Source organism: Oncorhynchus mykiss, chromosome 17, assembly GCF_013265735.2.
Source record: "Oncorhynchus mykiss isolate Arlee chromosome 17, USDA_OmykA_1.1, whole genome shotgun sequence".
Classification (NCBI taxonomy): Eukaryota; Metazoa; Chordata; class Actinopteri; order Salmoniformes; family Salmonidae; genus Oncorhynchus; species Oncorhynchus mykiss.
The window spans coordinates 24,961,218-24,969,873 of NC_048581.1; positions in this window are offsets into that span (position 1 = coordinate 24,961,218).

Genomic DNA, 8,656 nt, shown 5'->3' on the forward strand with positions numbered 1-8,656 from the left:
TCCTGTGTCGTACATCCTCTCTCCACCAGGTGTAGCGGTTCTCTCACAGTTTAAAAATAAGAAAGGGACAGGGTAGGCAGGGATACCTAGTCAATTGTATAACTGAATGGGTAATTTTTTTGCATGATCACTGCAAGCCATCATGACTCTCAAAACAGCCGCTCACACTTCTGAAGAAACTTTAGCGCCGCCCTAAACACCTGATTCAAATTCGACACAAACCTTCAAATAGGTACGTAATGACACATTATATAAACTTTTATAGTGTTTAATTTACATTTTAGAGGTGATAAGTTGGACAAATCGGGTGAAAAAAAGCAATTTCCCCATACGGCTCCCCCTTTCCCTATAACGCAGTAGGTTTTGCTTCCCCATCCGTCATTTTAAACAAGACCCGATGGAGCTCCTTGCCTTCTTCAATCATGCAGAGACGGGCAGCATGAACATCTCGTCATTGATATTGCTGGAAAAGGGAGAAATTGTGAATTACAATGCTATTCATATTACAGTCGACCTGGAAGTATTATGTTTTTGGGGCGCTAAAAAAAGGTCAATTGTAAGTTACAGCACAATGTACAGAAGTGCGTTAGTTTACAGTAACTTCATGAGTTGGGACGATGGCTAATTATTTAGCTAGCTAGCCACATCTCTAAACAAAAGACTTCACTATGCAAGTAACTATTTCAATAGAATGTTTATGATGTCACTGTGACAACTGTCAATAGACGTAGCTGATAAATTCGCTCTGGCTATCTACTCCGATTTCAGAGCACTCTCATCTGAGAGTGCCAGAGCGCAGAATAACTGACTGGTGTCAGTAAACGTTGGCAAAAAGAATGTAATGAATTTGTTGCCAGCAGCACATTTGCAGTCACCAATGCTCTTCATAACATAAAAACAGACTAACCAGCTCCGCTAGGGCGACTAAAATGATCAGAGTGAGCTGTTATCTCATTTGTGTCTGGAAGTAGCTAGCTAGCTAGCCAACATTAGCCAGTTGCCTTGGGTGCTTGACTACTGTTGCTAGGTCAGAACGCTCGGATCAACACCACTATTTACGAACACACCCGTAGTATAAACCAGCCTTTAGTCTTGAACTATTTGGTTGTTAAGTACATACCCTCACTGTCACACCCTGATCTGTTTCAAATGTCTTGTGCTTGTCTCCACCCCCCTCCAGGTTTCACCCATTTCCCCCCATTATCCCCTGTACATTTATACCTGTTTTCTGTTTGTCTGTTGCCAAGTTCGTCTTGTCTCGTCAAGCTACCAGCGTTTTTTACCGTACTCCTGTTTCGTGGTAGTTCCTGTTTTCTAGTTCTCCCAGTTTTTGACCATTCTGCCTGCCCTGACCCTGAGCCTGCCAGCCCGTCTGTAGCTCTTGACACTGCCCTGGATTACTGACCCCTGCCTGCCCTGACCCTGAGCATGCCTGCCGTTCTGTACCTTACGGACTCTGTCCTGGATTACTGACCTCTGCCTTCCCTTGACCTTGACCTTCCCCCTGTTCTGTCTGCATCTGGGTCTTGTCCTGAGGTCTGATACTCACATTGTATCCTTAAATAGATGGGTGGGGCTAAAGCTTAAAAGGTTGTGAACAATGCCAAATGGGTATAGACAAAGAATAGCTCTCCAGTAGGTACCAAATCATTCAAGGCCCATTTTCTCAAAAGTAAGGTTGCAAGTTAATCAACTTTCAAAGCACTATTACTTTCCCGTTGTTCCTAAACTGTAGTGTATGACATAGCATTTTCTAGCCATGCGTCTTTACTTTTATCCAATGTAAAAAACACAATTTCAAATGTTGCTACATTAGACCGAAGTGAGCCGCTCGGTCAAATACTGTATGTTACAGGTCAACAATCCACTCTACTTATTTGATTAACTTCAAACAGTAGCAGATCAAGTACAGTAGGAACTAAAATGGGATTTAAAGCCTGTTGTTGCTGTAATTCAGGCTACATACTTCAGTTGTTTCTGGGTTTCATTCTGAGTTATTCAACTGAAATATTATTTTCACTAATATTCTTGCCCCTGTGGTCAAGATATGTAAGAAAAACAAGTTTGCAGTCACAGAAAGGTAATCTGGGGTTCTTATTATCCAACTTCCTTCTTTCATCTGAACCCTGGAAGCTAGATATCACAACTGACCTCGCTTTATCCATCAAAACATCCTCATTCACTAAAGGACCAATACAGCCGTTTTTATCTCAATTTTACCAGAAAGGCCAAAACTACATTCCACCACAACAGGCTGAAGTTTCAGGAAATCTATTGAATGGCATTATCATAATTTTCACAATTTCACAGTATTATTCAATAGCGTGGACATACTGTATAGATAAAACACAGATAAGTCACGGATTGGTCCTTTATCACCCCAATAGCACCGTAATGGCAGAATCTCCTCCCAACTGAAATAGGACATGTGGAGCTATGGAAATGGTAATGGTGTATTATAGACCCTGTGTCCTGAAAAATTGCGATAAGTCACTTTTACAACACCTAATTAAGCCTCCTATGAATTCGTTAAGCATTTATGTACAGTACTCTAAATCAAACCGTACCGGTTGACAGTGCCTTGGCTCTGACTAGAGAGGAAGAGAAGGTGATCGGACAATTTTGTCTGGAATTTATGGAGCCAGGAGAATGCAACGCGGCGGTGCTGGAGATGATCCTATGGGGAGAGTATTTGAAAGTGTATGCAAATGAACCATCTGGATTGTTTGAACTGCCTGGGTGTTGGGGAATAAGAGGTCTCTGCTCCGGAGCACAATCTACTGCATCACGTGTATGTTCTATAGAAACAAGACTGAACAGTCCCAAATGGCCCCCTATTCCCAATATAGTGCACTACTTTGACCAGAGCACCATAGGGAATAGGGTGCCATTTGGGATGTAAACTGTGTCCATATACTGTACAGTAGAGCTGATACTCTAATGAACTCCAGAGTTATTTATAGTTAATTTGACCGTTGTGTTGGAAATGGATGAACAAATACTTGAAATGGAATTAGAAATGATGATACCTTATGGATGTCCATCATGTTTGCTAGGTTCCATGCTGTCACTGCAGTAAGAATATGTTTAATTCCCAGTCTTACAGATTTATAGACCTGTAATACATATTACAACACAGCATTACATCCTCACTCAACTAAGAACCGAAAACGTAATAATCTTCAGAGTTTGAGAAATGAAATGCACTGCAATGACAACAGCAGGTATTCTCATATAGCATACCGTATCGCTAAACATGTAAGTGGAAAATCAAAAGTTGCTAGTAGTATACACTTGCCAAATAAAACAATTATCCCATGAGATGAACTTCAAACTCTAATGGAGCCCACTTTACTGTAAACCAATACCAATTCCCTCTCGCATTACGGTGACGTATTACCCACCACCATCCCTTTGGATCTTAATGGGGCAAACATCTGCACTACCGCTGTACAATAGCAAATGATAGCAGCGTTAAAATGGCCCTGAACTGCTTTGGTTCAGAATGTCACCAAATGTGTAATCTCTGGTGGGGAGGAATGATGGCTGTTGAGCTCAGTCATCTATTCCGCTCAGTTGGATTCGCTCTGCAAACTCATCAACAACAACCTCGTCCTAGAAACCCATCCACCCTTTATAGGTGTAGTGTAGTGGTGTGTAAAGAGATTTTAAAAAGATTCATGTTTTGATGGAATAATGTGTGTGGATGTGTAAGCAAGTACATTACTTTTTTACTTTTATTTATTTCACCTTTATTTAACCAGGTAGGCAAGTTGAGAACAAGTTCTCATTTGGAACTGCGACCTGGCCAAGATAAAGCAAAGCAGTGTGACACAGACAACACAGAGTTACACATGGAGCAAACAATAAACAAGCCAATAACACAACAAACAAATCAATGACACAGCAGAAAAAATAAAGTCTATATACAGTGTGTGCAAAAGGCATGAGGAGGTAGGCAATAAATAGGCCATATGAGCGAATAGTTACAATTTAGCAGATTAACACTGGAGTGATGATGTGCAAGTAGAGATACTGGTGTGCAAATGCGCAGAAAAGTAAATAAAATAAAAACAGAATGGAGATGAGGTAGATAGATTGGGTGGGCTATTTACAGATGGACTATGTACAGCTGCAGCGATCGGTTAGCTGCACAGATAGTTGATGTGTAAAGTTGGTGAGGGAAATAAAAGTGTCCAACTTCAGCGATTTTTGCAATTCGTTCCAGTCACTGGCAATAGAGAACTGGAAGGAAAGGCGGCCAAATGGGGTGTTGGCTTTGGGGATGATCAGAGAGATATACCTGCTGTAACGTGTGCTACAGGTGGGTGTTGTTATCGTGACTAGTGAACTGAGATAAGGCGTACCTTTACCTAGCATAGACTTATAGATGGCCTGGAGCCAGTGGCGATGAATATGTAGCGAGGGCCAGCCGACTAGAGCACACAGGTCGCAGTGGTGGGTGGTATAAGGTGATTTGGTAACACAACGGATGGCACTGTGATAGACTGCATCTAGTTTGCTGAGTAGAGTGTTGGAAGCTATTTTGTAGATGACATCGCTGAAGTCGAGGATCGGTAGGATAGTCAGTTTTACTAGGGTAAGTTTGGCGGTGTGAGTGAAGGAGGCTTTGTTGCGAAATAGAAAGCCGATTCTAGATTAGATTTTTGATTGGAGATGTTTAATATGAGTCTGGAAGGAGAGTTTACAGTCTAGCCAGACACCTAGGTATTTATTAGAGCTCCACATATTCTAGGTCTAAACCGTCCATGGGTGGTGATGTTAGTCGGGCAGGCGGGTGCGGACAGCGAACGGTTGAAAAGCATGCATTTGGTTTTACTAGCGTTTAAGAGCAGTTGGAGGCCACGGAAGGGGTGTTGTATGGCGTTAAAGCTTGTTTGGAAGTTAGTTAGCACAGTGTCCAAGGAAGGGCTAGAAGTATACAGAATGGTGTCATCTGCGTAGAGGTGGATCAGGGAATCGCCCGCAGCAAGTGCGACATCATTGATATATACAGAGAAAAGAGTCGGCCCGAGAATTGAACCCTGTGGTACCCCCATAGAGACCAGAGGTCCGGACAACATGCCCTTCGATTTGACACACTGAACTCTGTCTGCAAAGTAGTTGGTGAACCAGGCGAGGCAGTCATTAGAAAAACCAAGGCTATTGAGTCTGCCGATAAGAATACGGTGATTGACAGAGTCGAAAGCCATGGCCAGGTCGATGAAGGCGGCTGCACAGTACTGTCTTTTATCGATGTCGCTTATGATATCGTTTAGTATCTTGAGCGTAGCTGATGTGCACCCGTGACCGGCTTGGAAGCCGGATTGCACAGTGGAGAAGGTACAGTGGGATTTGAAATGGTCAGTGATCTGTTTATTAACTTGGCTTTCAAAGACTTTAGATAGGCAGGGCAGGATGGATATAGGTCTGTAACAGATTGGGTCTAGGGTGTCACCCCCTTTGAAGAGGGGGATGACCGCGGCAGCTTTCCAATCTTTAGGGATCTCGGACGATACGAAAGAGAGGTTGAACAGGCTGATAATAAGGGTTGCAACAATGGCGGAGGATAGTTTTAGAAGAGAGGGTCCAGATTGTCTAGCCCAGCTGACGTGTACGGGTCCAGGTTCTGCATCTCTTTCAGAACATCTGCTGTCTGGATTTGGGTGAAGAAGAAGCTTGGGAGGCTTGAGCGAGTAGCTGCGTGGGGGCGGAGCTGTTGGCCGAGGTTGGAGTAGCCAGGAGGAAGGCATGGCCAGCTGTTGAGAAATGCCTATTGAATCTTTCAATTATCATGGATTTATCAGTGGTGACCGTGTTACCTAGTTTCAGTGCAGTGGGCAGCTGGGAGGAGGTGCTCTTGTTCTCCATGGACTTTACAGTTTCCCAAAACTTTTAGAGCTACAGGATATGAATTTCTGCTTGAAAAAGCTAGCCTTTGCTTTCCTGACTGACTGCGTGTATTGGTTCCTGACTTCCCTGAACAGTTGCATATCGTGGGGACTATTCAAGGTTATTGCAGTCCACCACAGGATGTTTTTATGCTGGTAAAGGGCAGTCAGGTCTGGAGTGAACCAAGGGATATATCTGTTCTTAGTTCAGCATTTTTTGAACGAGGCATGCTTATCCAAGATGGTGAGGAAATTACCTTTAAAGAATGACCAGGCATCCTCGACTGATGCGATGAGGTCGATATCTTTCCAGGATAACAGGAAAGCCAGGTCCAGGTCGATTAGAAAGGCCTGCTCGCAGAAGTGTTTAAGCGAGCGTTTGACAGTGATGAGGGGTGGTCGTTTGACCGCGGACCCATAGCGTATACAGGCAATGAGGCAGTGATCGCTGAGATCCAGATTGAAAACAGCAGAGGTCTATTTGGAGGGCAAATTGGTCAGGATAATGTCAATGAGGATGTTAACGGATTTAGGGTTTCTAGACTGCAAAAAAACATTTGGTGACTCACAATGCAAATTAATAATATCCAGCTAAGTACTTAGGCTTGGTATGTCTGCATTGTTATCCAATTATGCATAATTGCGCTGTGTAGTGCTATGAGGTAAACACAGAGAAAATTGCACTATTAGTCCACTGCCAAAGGCAATATAGGTGCTTTTTAGTCCATTGTTGAAGGCAATATGGAGGTCGGCATTGACATGATAGTGTGTTTCAAATTAAAGTCTGTTAAAGGAGTCCTGAGAGGACCTGTTGGGTCCAGTAAGCTGCAAGGGGAGCCAACCTGTTGCAGCTCCAGCTGACAAGTGGGCTGAGCACTAAAGAGACCTTCCATATGGAGGGGCATTGAGTTGAGAAATGCACCACAGTGGAGGATGAGAAGGAGCAGCTCTTTTGGCTCTGGCTCAGTAACACCTTTGGGGTCTGACTCTGCAGCACCTTGCTGGTTGCGTCAAGACACAGTGGGCCTATGCACTGCAGTGACGGAGACTGGGGAGGCCATTTTGACTCAAGATCAACATCACCTTCGAGGATTAGTTTATGCAGAGGAGTGAAACTGCTGACTTAGGGAAGCCATTTTGTCATACGTTGAGGTCCATTGCACAGTCTGCAGCACATAATACAATACAACCACAACCTGGCTACAGGTCTGGGAGCACACATAAGGGGCAAATGTTGCTTCTGCTAACACAAGACAAGCTCCTTAACCTCTTTCAGCTAGGAGGCACTATTTTTCTGTTTGGAAAAATAATGTTCCCAAAGTAAACGGCCTATTTCTCAGGCCCATATGCTAGAAAATGCATATAATTGACAGATTTGGATAGAAAACACTCTAAAGTTTCCAAAACTGTCAAAATATTGTCTGTGAGTATAACAGAACTGATATTGCAGGCAAAAACCTGAAGAAAATCAAACCAGGAAGTGGCTTCTATTTTGAAAGCTCCATGTTCCATAGCCTGCCTTCGCTCCATTTAAAGGGACATCAACCATATTCCTTTTCCTATCGCTTCCTCAAGGTGTCAACAGTCTTTAGACATAGTTTCAGGCTTTTATTTTGAAAAATGAGCGAGAAAGATAACATTGCGTAGTGGATAGCTGGGTGTTCTCATGAGTTTTGCTTGCGCAACAGAGTGGGGCATCCATTGTCTCTCCCTGTCCTACTGAAGAAGAGACAGTGCCAGTTGATATATTATTGATTACATATTTTAAAACCTGAGGATTGATTATAAAAAACGTTTGACATGTTTCTTTGGACATTACTGATATTATTTGGAATTTGTCTGCATTGTCGTGACCGCTTGAGCCTGTGGATTTCTGAACATAACGCGCCAAACAAACGGAGGTATTTTGGATATAAAAATAATCTTTATGGAACAAAAGGAACATTTATTGTGTAACTGGATAGTCTCGTGAGTGAAAACACCCGAAGATCATCAAAGGTAAGCGATTAATTTGATTGCTTTTCTGATTTTCGTGACCAAGCTACTTTGATGCTAGGTGTTCATAATGTTTTGTCGAGCGATAAACCTAAACGCTTGGATAGCTTTTGCTGTAAGGCAGGCATATTTTCTAAATCTGACACGACAGGTGGATTAACAAAAAGCTAAGCTGTATTTTGCTATATTGCACTTGTGATTTCATGAATATATACATTTGTAGTATTTTTTTGGAAATGTGGCGCTCTACAATTCAACGGTTGATTATGAAAATTATCCCGCTAACGGGATGGGTTGCGTCAAGAAGTTTTAATCAGAAAAATGTTTTACTGCTCTCTCTCTCCCTCTGTATTGCAGTACATCTATTTAAGTCTTGTCGATGTCAGAAACGGAAGGTTTTAGAATGAAGAATCAGTATTGAGCAGCAGAAAGGTGTCAGCCGCGGATTACAATGACAAGGGACCATCCTGTAAGTGAAAGCGCTCTGGGATTTATAAATTCACTGACTCCTATCAGACAAGGATTGATTTAAACCATCTTATCTGAAGGAGACTCCAACGACAAGAGCTGAAACCCATCCACAGAAAGGCAATATCCCACATATTACTATTACCACATAATTGGAAATGCTAATGCATTTATATAAAGTCAGTTTAATGCAAATTAAGACAGAAAAACCTCAAATCCTGAATAATGTATTTTTCCTATTTATGTTCTCGCTCTGCATACTTTATTGTGACGGATGTTCCCCATTGCATTTGGGCTAACGT